This window comes from Symphalangus syndactylus, chromosome 6 (assembly GCF_028878055.3).
Source record: "Symphalangus syndactylus isolate Jambi chromosome 6, NHGRI_mSymSyn1-v2.1_pri, whole genome shotgun sequence".
NCBI classification, from domain to species: Eukaryota; Metazoa; Chordata; class Mammalia; order Primates; family Hylobatidae; genus Symphalangus; species Symphalangus syndactylus.
In genome coordinates, this window is record NC_072428.2 from 49,195,626 (window position 1) to 49,209,877 (window position 14,252).

Genomic DNA, 14,252 nt, shown 5'->3' on the forward strand with positions numbered 1-14,252 from the left:
TTCATGGTTTTCATTTGTATTTCTCTATTTACAAGTGAAACTAAGCATCTCGTCATATACTTGTTATCCATTCAGTGTTCCCTTTCTGTAAATAGCTCTCCTTTGCCCATTTCTTTCTATTTACTTTGATTTATATAGAATTCTACATATATTACAGATATTAATCCCTTGTCAGCTAATTTCATAATTTAACTATTTACCTATTGGTCTTCAACTTACATGGTCTTAAATTTACCTTTGCTTATGATATAAGATAGTGATTTAATTCTGTTTTTCTCAATAGAACAAGCCAGTTTCCCCAACAAAATCTATTGAACAATTACTTCTCTCACTGCTACTTGTATTATATATGAAGTTATATACACACAAATCTATACCTATTTCTGGGCTTTGTACTCTGTTCCATTGTACTTTTGTCATTCTCACCTTACTTGGCTCTGTAATCAGTCTTAAAGTCTGGTAGAATGAGCTTTCCTTTTGTTCTTTTCCTATTATTTCATATATATTTTCTAATAGAAGAAAATATAGGTTAATATCCTTGTATCTTTGAAGTGGAAAAACGCTTTTTAAATCAGACAATAAAACACTGATATCTTTCATCAAAATTAAGAATTACTTTTTAGTGAAGGTTATCACAGAAAAAGGACACAGATGAATTATCAATTGGAAGAAGATATCTGCAAAATCTAAAACTGAGATGACATTCATATATAGAGACTCTATAGGTTGATAAATATGTTTTTTCTCAAAAAACTTGCTAGATTTTTGTTCAAATTTTATTTTATTTATATGTTTACTTGAAGAAATTGGAACCTCTACAAATCTTAAGTCAGTCTGCCTTTAAACATGGCATATGAAGTTCTCTTTAGATCCTCATATAGCTTTTAGTATTTTTCTATTTAAAGGTCTTAGAAAAACTTTAAGTTAGTTTCCACGTAATTTACACTTTTTGCCATTACTGTAGTATTATCTCATTTTCTATTTCCTAGAAATAGTAATTGCCCATTTAGAGGAATGACATTTATTTTTACAAGTTAATATCTAGCAATCTTGCCTAATTCTCTCATTAATTCAAATACTACAGTTTTTCTATTGGTTTTCTGAAGTATTATAATGAAAATCATATTATCTTCAAGTAATGCACAGACTTACAGCAAAATAGTAACATTATACCAGGCTAACCTACCCTAATAACTAAACTAGAAAAGTAAAAGAAAAAACATAAACACAAACTACAGACTAATCTCAGTTATGACCACAGATGAAAAAAATATAAATCAATCTTAGAAAACTAAATCTAGTGCTACATTAAAAAATAACACATCATGACTCTGTAGGGTTTATCTGAAGACATTTCTACATTGTTGGTTTAAAGGAGAACACATAACCTGATTGAGAGATGTCCCTTAAGCAGTTGTTAATGTTCAACAACTGAACATTGTTAATATTCCTGGTACTAATAAACAAAAGCCCCAGTATTTTTAGTAAACTAGGAATAAAGTAAAATTCTCTTAACAAACCCCACAGCAAATAATATGCCTCATGTTAAATATCAAATGCAATCCCACTAAACAACTGCAGTAAAGTTAATAAGGATTCTCATTACTACTGCTACTAATAAAAATGGGTTTATTTTTATTTATTTATTTTGAGACAGAGCCTCACTCTCTCACCCAGGCTGGAGTGCAGTCCAGGATCTAGGCTCACTGCAACCTCCACCTACCAGGTTCAGCAATTCTCCTGCCTCAGCCTCCCAAGTAGCTAGGATTACAGGCACATACCACCACACCCTGCCAGTTTTTGTATTTTTAGTAAACAGTGTTTCGCCATGTTGGCCAGACTGGTCTCAAACTCCTGGCCTCAAGTGATCCGCCCACCTTGGCCTCCCAAAGTGCTGAAATTACACGTGTAAACCACCAGTCCCGGCCTACAAATGATATGATTGTCTCCCTAGAATATACAATACAATCAACTGAAAACTATTCGAAATTGTAAGTATTGAGTAAGTAGGTATTATATGAGACATGTCTACAAAGATCAATAGCCTCCTTTATCAACCAGTAATAATAATTAGAAAAGACTGAGAGGGAAAAGCATTAACTGCAGAAGATAAATTATTCAATACCTTGGAATAAACCTTACAAGAAATGTGCAAAATTTGTATGAAGAAAGGGACTCAATTTTACCTAAGGATGTAGAAGAAACTTGATTAAATGGAGAAACAAACTGTATTCTTAGATGTGAAAATTCAATATTTTAGAAATACCAGTTCTTACAACATTTATCTATAACTTTGGTATATTCCCAATCAAAAGCTAAAATAATTTTTAAGAAACTTTACAAGCTGATTTCCAATTTTATAATACAGGGAAAACTTGACAAGACTTGAGACATTAAAAAATGCAGACAAATTTGGCTGTGAAGAGGGAGGGTCATAGGTGATAGCTAGAGAGGATGTAGAGGGTCATGAGAGTTTTAAATTTAAAAGACCTGAGCATGTTTAAAAGCTGATGGGGAAAAGTTAGTCAAAGGGGAGAAGTTGAAATTAAAACAAAAATTTTTTTTCCTAAATACCTGCTAAATACCTGAGGGGCATAGTAAATCCCAGAATAAAAACATTACAACATGAACATTTACTGAAAGACAGTTTCAGGGTATATAAAATTCTTGCTCAGGATGGCATCACAAACATAATAGTTTAACACCTACATTCAATCCTTTCCAAATTGCCATTGAAAGAACCAAAGGGTTATAATGAATAGGGCAAGAAATCAATCAGTGAACGGACTATGGAAGGTTGTATTTTACATGTCAGTTACATTGAGCATATATCAAAAAATATAATGAATACAAGGTAGTAAAAAGGAACACCAAACTGTAATACCATTCTCAAGAAGCAGGAAAGCCTGTCTGGGAATAAGTGGAAATCAATGCCAAGATAACTCCTAATTAATCAAATCTGGCTCCATAGTCATCTTCGCTGTGTCTTTATCTGATGCTGAAGGGAGGGCTAGGACATTTTCAGGAAAAGAGGCCCAGTGAAATACTCCTGGAGAGAATAACCTTGCTTCTGGGAAGGAGAAAACAACAGCTAATTCCACTGCCTGCAACATCCTGGCTAATCGGAGGTCCTGAGTCTGTCCATGTGACAATTTCACTGCTAGTATATTCAGCATTTGAGAAAGCCAGCACACTAAACATATCTACATCCAAGGACTCTCACAGAGTCTGCTTCACTCCCCTGCCACCTCCACAAGAGCAGGTGCTGGTATCCACAGCTGAGAGACCTGAAGACAGATCACATGACTTGAAGACAGATCACAATCACAACTTCTAGTAATAAAATACACACTTAGAAAAATACAAATACAAAATGCACTGGAAAGTTTCCACAATAGACTAGAAACAAGTAGAAGAAAGAAGTTCAGAGCTGGAAGACAAGGCTTTCAAATTAACCCAATCAGACAAAGACCAAGAAAAAAGAATTTTAAAAATGAACAAACCCTCCAAGAAATTTGAGATTATGTTAACTGGCCAAATCTAAGAATAACTGGTGCTCCTGAGGAAGAAGAGAAATCCAAAAGTTTAGAAAAATTATTTGAGGGAATAACTGAGATAAACTTCCCCGGCCTTGCTAGAGATCTAGACATCCAAATACTAGAAGCTCAAAGAATATCTGAGAAAATTATCACAAAAAGATCATCACCTAGGCACAAAGTAATCAAGTAAAGTCATGACAAAGGAAAGAATCTTAAGAGCTGGGAGGCAAAAGCATCAGGTAAACCTATCAGATTAACAGTATATTTCTCAGCAGAAACCTTACAAGCCAGAGGGATTGGGGTCCTATCTTTAGCTTCCTGAAACAAAATAATTGTCAGTCAAGAACTGTGTATCCAGTAAAACTAACAGAATTAGTCCAACACAAAAATATCACAATCCTAAATATATATGCACCTAACACTGGAACTCCCAAATTTATAAAACAATTACTATTAGACTTAAAAAATGGAATTGACAGCAACATAGTAATAGTGGGGGACTTTGATACTCCACTGACAGCACTAGACAGGTCATCAAGACAGAAAGTCAACAAAGAAACAATGGACTTAAACTAACAAAGGACTTAACAGATATTTACAGAACATTCTACCTAACAGCTGCAGAATATACATTCTATTCATCAGCACATGGAACATTCTCCAAGACAGACCATATAATATGCCACAAAACAGTTCTCAATAAATTTAAGAAAATCAAAATTACATCAAATATCCTCTCACACCACACTGGAATAAAACTGGAAAGTAGGCCAGGCGTGGTGGCTCACACCTGTAATTCCAGCATTTTGGGAGGCCGAGGCGGGCAGATCACGAGGTCAGGAGATCCAGACCATCCTGGCTAACATGGTGAAACCCCGTCTCTACTAAAAATACAAAAAAATTAGCCGGGCATGGTGGCAGGTGCCTGTAGTCCCAGCTACTTGGGAGGCTGAGGCAGGAGAATGGCGTGAACCTGGGAGGCGGAGCTTGCAGTGAGCCCAGATAGCGCCACTGCACTCCAGCCTGGGTGACAGAGCGAGACTCTGTCTCAAAAAACAAAAACAAAAACGAAACTGGAAAGTAACTCAAAAAGCAACCATCAAAACTATACAAATACATAAAAATTAAGGAGGAGCCAAGATGATCGAATAGGAACAGCTCTGGTCTACAGCTCCCAGCGTGAGCAACTCAGAAGACGGGTGATTTCTGCATTTCCAACTGAGGTACCGGGTTCATCTCACTGGGGAGCGCCAGACAGTAGGTGCAGGACAGTAGGTGCAGCGCACCATGCGCGAGCCAAAGCAGGGCGAGGCATCACCTCACCAAGGAAGCGCAAGGGGTCAGGGAATTCCCTTTCCTAGTCAAAGAAAGGGGTGACAGATGGCACCTGGAAAATCAGGTCACTCCCACCCTAATATTGCACTTTTCCAAAGGGCTTAAAAAACGGCACACCAGGAGATTATATCCCACACCTGGCTTGGAGGGTCCTACGCCCACGGATTCTCGCTCATTGCCAGCACAGCAGTCTGAGATCAAACTGCAAGGCGGCAGCGAGGCTGGGGGAGGCGTGCCCGCCATTGCCGTGTTAGTTGTTTGATTAGGTAAACAAAGCTGCTGGAAAGCTCGAACTGGGTGGAGCCCACCACAGCTCAAGGAGGCCTGCCTGCCTCTGTAGGCTCCACCTCTGGGGGCAGGGCACAGACAAACAAAAGGACAGCAGGAACCTCTGCAGACCTAAATGTCCCTCTCTGACAGCTTTGAAGAGAGTAGTGGTTCTCCCAGCACGCAGCTTGAGATCTGAGAACGGGCAGACTGCCTCCTCAAGTGGGTCCCTGACCCCCGAGTAGCCTAACTGGGAGGCACCCCCCAGTAGGGGCAGACTGACACCTCACACAGCCGGGTACTCCTCTGAGACAAAACTTCCAGAGGAACGATCAGGCAGCAGCATTTGCAGTTCACCAATATCCACTGTTCTGCAGCCACCACCGCTGATACTCAGGCAAGCAGGGTCTGGAGTGGACCTCTAGCAAACTCCAACAGACCTGCAGCTGAGGGCCCTGTCTGTTAGAAGGAAAACTAACAAAAAGAAAGGACAGCTACACCAAAAACCCAACTGTATGTCACCATCATCAAAGACCAAACGTAGATAAAACCACAAAGATGGGAAAAAAACAGAGCAGAAAAACTGGAAACTAAAAATCAGAGTGCCTCTCCTCCAAAGGAATGTAGCTCCTCACCAGCAATGGAACAAAGCTGGATGGAGAATGACTTTGACAAGCTGAGAGAAGAAAGCTTCAGATGATCAAACTACTCCAAGCTACAGGAGGAAATTTGAACCAATGGCAAAGAAGTTAAAAGCTTTGAAAAAAAATTAGACGAATGGTTTAACTAGAATAACCAATGCAGAGAAGTCCTTGAAGGACCTGATGGAGCTGAAAACCAAGGCACGAGAGCTACGTGACAAATGCAGATGCCTCAGTAGCCGATGTGATCAACTAGAAGAAAGGGTACCAGTGACAGAAGACGAAATGAATGAAATGAAGTGAGAAGGGAAGTTTAGAGAAAAAAGAATAAAAAGAAACAAACAAAGCCTCCAAGAAATATGGGACTATGTGAAAAGACCAAATCTACGTCTGATTGGTGTACTTGAAAGTCACGGGGAGAATGGAACCAAGTTGGAAAACACTCTGCAGGATATTATCCAGGAGAACTTCCCCAATCTAGCAAGGCAGGCCAACATTCAAATTCAGGAAACACAGAGAATGCCACAAAGATACTCCTCGAGAAGAGCAACTCCAAGACACATAACTGTCAGATTCACCAAAGTTGAAATGAAGGAAAAAATGTTAAAAGCAGCCAGAGAGAAAGGTCGGGTTACTCACAAAGGGAAGCCCATCAGACTAACAGCTGATCTCTCAGCAGAAACTCTACAAGCCAGAAAAGAGTGGGGGCCAATATTCAACATTCTTAAAGAAAAGAATTTTCAACCCAGAATTTCCTATCCTGCCAAACTAAGCTTCATAAGTGAAGGAGAAATAAAATACTTTACAGACAAGCAAATGCTGAGAGATTTTGTCACCACCAGGCCTGCCCTAAAAGAGCTCCTGAAGGAAGCACTAAACATGGAAAGGAACAACCAGTACCAGCCACTGCAAAAACATGCCAAATTGTAAAGACCATCAAGGCTAGGAAGAAACTGCATCAACCAACGAGCAAAATAACCAGCTAACATCATAATGACAGGATCAAATTCACACATAACAATATTAACTTTAAATGTAAATGGGCTAAATGCTCCAACTAAAAGACACAGACTGGCAAATGGGATAAAGAGTCAAGACCCATCAGTGTGCTGTATTCAGGAAACCCATCTCATGTGCAGGGACACACATAGGCTCAAAATAAAGGGATGGAGGAAGATCTAACAAGCAAATGGAAAACAAAAAAAAAAAAAAGCAGAAGTTACAATCCTAGTCTCTGATAAAACAGACTTTAAACCAACAAAGATCAAAAGAGACAAAGGAGGCCATTACATAATGGTAAAGGGATCAATTCAACAAGAGCTAACTATCCTAAATACATATGCACCCAATACAGGAGCACCCAGATTCATAAAGCAAGTCCTTAGAGAACCACAAAGAGACTTAGGCTCCCACACAATAATAATGGGAGACTTTAACACCCCACTGACAACATTAGACAGATCCATTAGACAGAAAGTTAACAAGGATATCCAGGAATTGAACTCAGCTCTGCACCAAGCAGACCTAACAGACATCTACAGAACTCTCCACCCCAAATCAACAGAATATACATTCTTCTCAGCACCACATCACACTTCTTCCAAAATTGACCACATAGTTGGAAGTAAAGCACTCTTCGGCAAATGTAAAATAACAGAAATCATAACAAACTGTCTCTCAGACCACAGTGTAATCAGACGAGAACTCAGGATTAAGAAGCTCACTCAAAACCGCTCAACTGCATGGGAACTGAACAACCTGCTCCTGAATGACCACTGGGTAAATAATGAGATGAAGGCAGGAATAAAGATGTTCTTTGAAACCAATGAGAACAAAGACACAACATACCAGAATCTCTAGACACATTCAAAGCAGTGTGTAGAGGGAAGTTTAGAGCACTAAATGCCCACAAGAGAAAGCAGGAAAGATCTAAAATTGACACCCTAACATCACAATTAAAAGAACTAGAAAAGCAAGAGCAAACACATTCAAAAGGTAGCAGAAGGCAAGAAATAACTAAGATCAGAGCAGAACTGAAGGAAACAGAGACACAAAAAAACCCTTCAAAAAACTGATGAATCCAGGAGCTGGTTTTTTGAAAAGATCAACAAAATTGATAGACCGCTAGCAAGACTAATAAAGAAGAAAAGAGGGCCGGGCGCGGTGGCTCACGCTTGTAATCCCAGCACTTTGGGATGCCGAGGCAGGCAGATCACGAGGTCACGAGATCGAGACCATGGTGAAACCCCGTCTCTACTAAAAATACAAAAAAATTAGCCGGGCGTGGTGGCAGGTGCCTGTAGTCCCGGCTACTTGGAGAGGCTGAGGCAGGAGAATGGCGTGAACCCAGGAGGCGGAGCTTGCAGTGAGCCGAGATTGCACCACTGCACTCCAGCCTGGGTGACAGAGCAAGACTCCATCTCAAAAAAAAAAAAAAAAAAAAAAAAGAAGAAAACAGAGAAGAATCAAATAGATGCAATAAAAAATGATAAAGGGGATATCACCACCGATCCCACAGAAATACAAACTACCATCAGAGAATACTATAAACACTTCTATGCAAATAAACTAGAAAATCTAGAAGAAATGGATACATTCCTCGACACATACATCCTCCCAAGACTAAACCAGGAAGAAGTTGAATCTCTGAATAGACCAATAACAGGATCTGAAATTGAGGCAATAATCAATAGCTTACCAAACAAAAACAGTCCAGGACCAGATGGATTCACAGCCAAATTCTACCAGAGGTACAAAGAGGCGCTGGTACCATTCCTTCTGAAACTATTCCAATTGATAGAAAAAGAGGGAATCCTCCCTAACTCATTTTATGAGGCCAGCATCATCCTCATACCAAAGCCGGGCAGAGACACAACCAAAAAAAGAGAATTTTAGACCAATATCCTTGATGAACATCGATGCAAAAATCCTCAATAAAATACTGGCAAACCGAATCCAGCAGCACATCAAAAAGCTTATACACCATGATCAAGTGGGCTTCATCCCTAGGATGCAAGGCTGGTTCAACATACGCAAATCGATAAATGTAATCCAGCATATAAACAGAATCAAAGACAAAAACCACATGATTATCTCAATAGATACAGAAAAGGCCTTTGACAAAATTCAACAATGCTTCATGCTAAAAACTCTCAATAAACTAGGTATTGATGGGACATATCTCAAAATAATAGAGCTATCTATGACAAACCCACAGCCAATATCATACTGAATGGGCAAAAACTGGAAGCATTCCCTCTAAAAACGGGCACAAGACACGGATGCCCTCTCTCACCACTCCTATTCAACATAGTGTTGGAAGTTCTGGCCAGGGCAATCAGGCAGGAGAAGGAAATAATGGGTATTCAGTTAGGAAAAGAGGAAGTCAAATTGTCCCTGTTTGCAGATGACATGATTGTATATCTAGAAAACCCCATCGTCTCAGCCCCATCTCCTCAAGCTGATAAGCAACTTCAGCAAAGTCTCAGGATACAAAATCAATGTACAAAAATCACAAGCATTCTTATACACCAATCACAGACAAACAGGGAGCTAAATCATGAGTGAACTCCCATTCACAATTGCTTCAAAGAGAATAAAATACCTAGGAATCCAACTTACAAGGGATGTGAAGGACCTCTTCAAGGAGAACTACAAACCACTGCTCAGTGAAATAAAAGAGGATACAAACAAATGGAAGAACATTCTATCCTCATGGGTAGGAAGAATCAATATCGTGAAAATGGCCATACTGCCCAAGGTAATTTATAGATTCAATGCCACCCCCATCAAGCTACCAATGACTTTGTTCACAGAATTGGAAAAAACTACTTTAAAGTTCATATGGAACCAAAAAAGAGCCCGCATCTCCAAGTCAATCCTAAGCCAAAAGAACAAAGCTGGAGGCATCACGCTACCTGACTTCAAACTATACTACAAGGCTACAGTAACCAAAACAGCATGGTACTCGTACCAAAACAGAGATATAGACCAATGGAACAGACAGAGGCCTCAGAAATAATGCCACATATCTACAACTATCTGGTCTTTGACAAACCTGACAAAAACAAGCAATGGGGAAAGGATTCCCTATTTAATAAATGGTGCTGGGAAAACTGGCTAGCCATATGTAGAAAGCTGAAACTGGATCCCTTCCTTACACCTTATACAAAAATTAATTCAAGACGGATTAAAGACTTACATGTTAGACCTAAAACCATAAAAACCCTAGAAGAAAACCTAGGCAATACCATTCAGGACATAGGCATGGGCAAAGACTTCATGTCTAAAACACCAAAAGCAATGGCAACAAAAGACAAAATTGACAAATGGGATCTAATTAAACTAAAGAGCTTCTGCACAGCAAAAGAAACTACCATCAGAGTGAACATGCAACCTACAGAATGGGAGAAAGTTTTTGCAATCTACTCATCTGACAAAGGGCTAATATCCAGTATCTACGAAGAACTCAAACAAATTTACAAGAAAAAAACAAACAACCCCATCAAAAAGTGGGTGAAGGATATGAACAGACACTTCTCAAAAGAAGACATTTATGCAGCCAAAAGACACATGAACAAATGCTCATCATCACTGGCCATCAGAGAAATGCAAATCAAAACCACAATGAGATACCATCTCACACCAGTTAGAATGGCCATCATTAAAAAGTCAGGAAACAACAGGTGCTGGAGAGGATGTGGAGATACAGGAACACTTTTACACTGTTGGTGGGACTGTAAACTAGTTCAACCATTGTGGAAGTCAGTGTGGCAATTCCTCAGGGATCTAGAACTAGAAATACCATTTGACCCAGCCTTCCATTATGGGGTATATACCCGAAGGATTATAAATCATGCTGCTATAAAGACACATGCATATGTATGTTTATTGTGGCACTATTCACAATAGCAAAGACTTGGAACCAACCTAAATGTCCAACAACGACAGACTGGATTAAGAAAATGTGGCACATATACACCATGGAATACTATGCAGCCATAAAAAATGATGAGTTCATGTCCTTTGTAGGGACATGGATGAATATGGAAACCATCATTCTCAGCAAACTATCGCAAGGACAAAAAACCAAACACCACATGTTCTCACTCATAGGTGGGAATTGAACAATAAGAACACATGGACACAGGAAGGGGAACATCACACACCAGTGCCTGTTGTGGGGTGGGGGGAGGGGGGAGGGATAGCATTAGGAGATATACCTAATGCTAAATGATGAGTTAATGGGTGCAGCACACCAACATGGCACATGGATACATATGTAACAAATCTGCCCTTTGTGCACATGTAGCCTAAAACTTAAAGTATGATAATAATAAAATTTTAAAAAAATTAAATAATCTGCCCTTGAATGATCATTGGGTCGACACTGAAATCAAGATGGAAATTAAAAATTCCTTTGAACTACACAACAATAGTGACACAACTTATCAAAACCTCTGGTATATGGTAAAAGCAGTGTTTCAGGCGGCTAAAGTTCATAGCACTAAATGGCTACATCAAAAAGTCTGAAGATCACAAATAAACAATCTAAGGTCACATTCAAAGAACTAGAGAAACAAGAACAAACCAAACCCAAACCAAGCAGAAGAAAAGAAATAACAAAGATGAAACAAGAACTAAATGAAACTGAAACAACAACAGCTAAAGATAGATAGATAGATAGATAGATAGATAGATAGATAGATAGATAGATAGATGAAACAAAATGTTGGTTCTTTGAAAAGATAAAATTGATAGACTATTTAGACTATTAGTGAGATTAACCAAAAAAAGAAGAGAAGATACAAATAAGCTCAGTTAGAAACAAAATGGAAGATATTACAACCAATACCACAGAAATACAAAAGATCATTAAACTAGAAAATCTAGAGGAGATGGATAAATTCCTGGAAATATACATCCCTTCTAGATTAAACTGGGAAGAAACAGAAACTCTAAACAGACCAATAACAAGTAGTGAGATTGAAAGAGTAATGAAAAAAAATTGCCAACAAAAAAAGTCAAGGGCCAAATGGATTCACAGCTGAATTCTATCAGACATTCAAAGAAGAATTGGTACCAATCTTACTGAAACTACTACAAAAGATACAGAAATGGGGAATCCTCACTGAATCATTTTATGAAGCCAGTACCACCCTAATACCAAAATCAGGAAAGGACATAAAAAAAAACTACAGACCAATATGCCCAGTGAACATATATGCAGAAGTTCTCAACAAAATACTAGCTAACCAAATCCAATAGCATGTCAAAAAGATAATCCACCATGATCAAGTGGGTTTTACACCAGGGATGCAGGGATGGTTTAACACCCTCAAGTCAATGAATGTCAAACACAACATAAACAGAATTAAAAACAAAAATGACATGATTACCTTAATAGACACAGGAAAAGCATTTGACAAAATCCAGCATCCCTTTATGACTAAAACCCTCAGCAAAATCAACATAGAAGAGACATACCTTAATGTAATCAAAGCCATCCATGACAAACCCACAGCCAACATTATACTGAATGAGGAAAAGTTGAAAGCATTCCTTCTGAGAACTGGAACAAGGATGCCCATTTCACCACTTCTATCCAACATAATACTGGAAGTCCTAGCTAGAACAATCAGACAAGAGAAAGAAATAAAGGGCATCCAAATTGGTAAAGAGGAAGTCAAACTGTCGTTGTCTGTTGATGATATAATAATATACCTAGAAAATCCTAAAGACTCATGCAAAAAGCTCCTAGACCTGATAAATGAATTCAGTAAAGTTTCGAAATACAAAATCAATATACACAAATTGATAGCACTGCTATCCACTAACAACGACCAAGCTGAGAATTAAATCAAGAACTCAATCCCTTTTACAACAACTGCAAAAAAATAAAATAAAATACTTAGGAATACACCTAACAAACGAGGTGACAGACCTCTATAAGAAAAACTACAAAACACTGATTAAAGAAATCACTGACTATACAAATAGAAACACATACATCCCATGCTCATAGATGGGTAGAATCAATATTGTGAAAATGATCATATCGCCAAAAGCAATCTACCAATTCAGTGCAACTCCCATCCAAATACCATCATCATTCTTCACAGAACTAGAAAAAAACAATCCTAAAATTCATATGGAACCTAAAAAGAGCCCACTTAGTCAATCAAGACTAAGCAGAAAGAACAAATCTGGAGGCATCACATTACTCGACTTGAAACTACAAGGCTATAGTTAACCAAACAGCATGGTACTGGTATAAAAACAGGCATGTATCATTGATGGACATTTGGGTTGGTTCCAAGTCTTTGCTATTGTGAATAGTGCCACAGTAAACATACATGTGCATGTGTCTTTATAGCAGCATGATTTATAATCCTTTGGGTATATACCCAGTAATGGGATGGCTGGGTCAAATGGTATTTTAGTTCTAGATCCTTAAGGAATCGCCACAGTCTTCCACAATGGTTGAACTAGTTTACAGTTCCACCAACAGTGTAAAAGTGAACAATGAGAACACTTGGACACAGGATAAGGAACATCACACACCGGGGCCTGTCATGAGGTGGGGGGAGAGGGGAGGGATATAGCATTAGGAGATATACCAAATGTAAATGACAAGTTAATGGGTGCAGCACACCAAAATGGCACATATATACATATGTAACAAACCTGCACGTTGTGCACATGTACCCTAGAACTTAAAGTATAATTAAAAAAAATTTTTTTAAATAGGCATGTAGACCAATGGAACAGAATAGAGAACCTGGAAATAAAATCAAACACTTATAGCTAACTGACCTTCAACAAAGCAAACAAAAACATTAAGTGAGGAAAGGATACCTAATTCAACAAATGATATTGGGATAATTGGCAAGCCACATGTAGAAGAATGAAACTGGATCCTCATCTCTCACCTTATGTAAAAGTCAACTCAAGATAGATCAAAGACCTAAATCTAAGACCTGAAACCATAAAAATTCTAGAAGATAGCATGGGAGAAACTCTCTGTACATTGGCTTAGGCAAAGAGATATGACCAAGAACCCAAAAGTAAATGTAACAAAAACAAAAATAAATACATGGGACCTAATTAAACTAAAAAGCTTCTGCACAGAAAAATAGATAATCAGTAGAGTGAACAGACAACCCACAGAGTGGGAGAAAATCTTCGCGAACTATGCATCTGACAAAGGATTAATATCCAGAATCTACAAGGAACTCAAACAAATCAGCAAGAAGAACAACAATCTCAAAAAGTGGTCAAAGAATATGAATAGACAATTCTCAAAAGAAGATACACAAATGGCCAACAAACATACGAAAAAATGCTCAACATCACTAATTTGCAGAGAAACGCAAATTAAAACCACGGTGAGATAACAACCTTACACCTGCAAAAATGGCCATAATTTAAAAAAAATAGATGTTGGCATGGATGTGGTGAAAAGCGAACA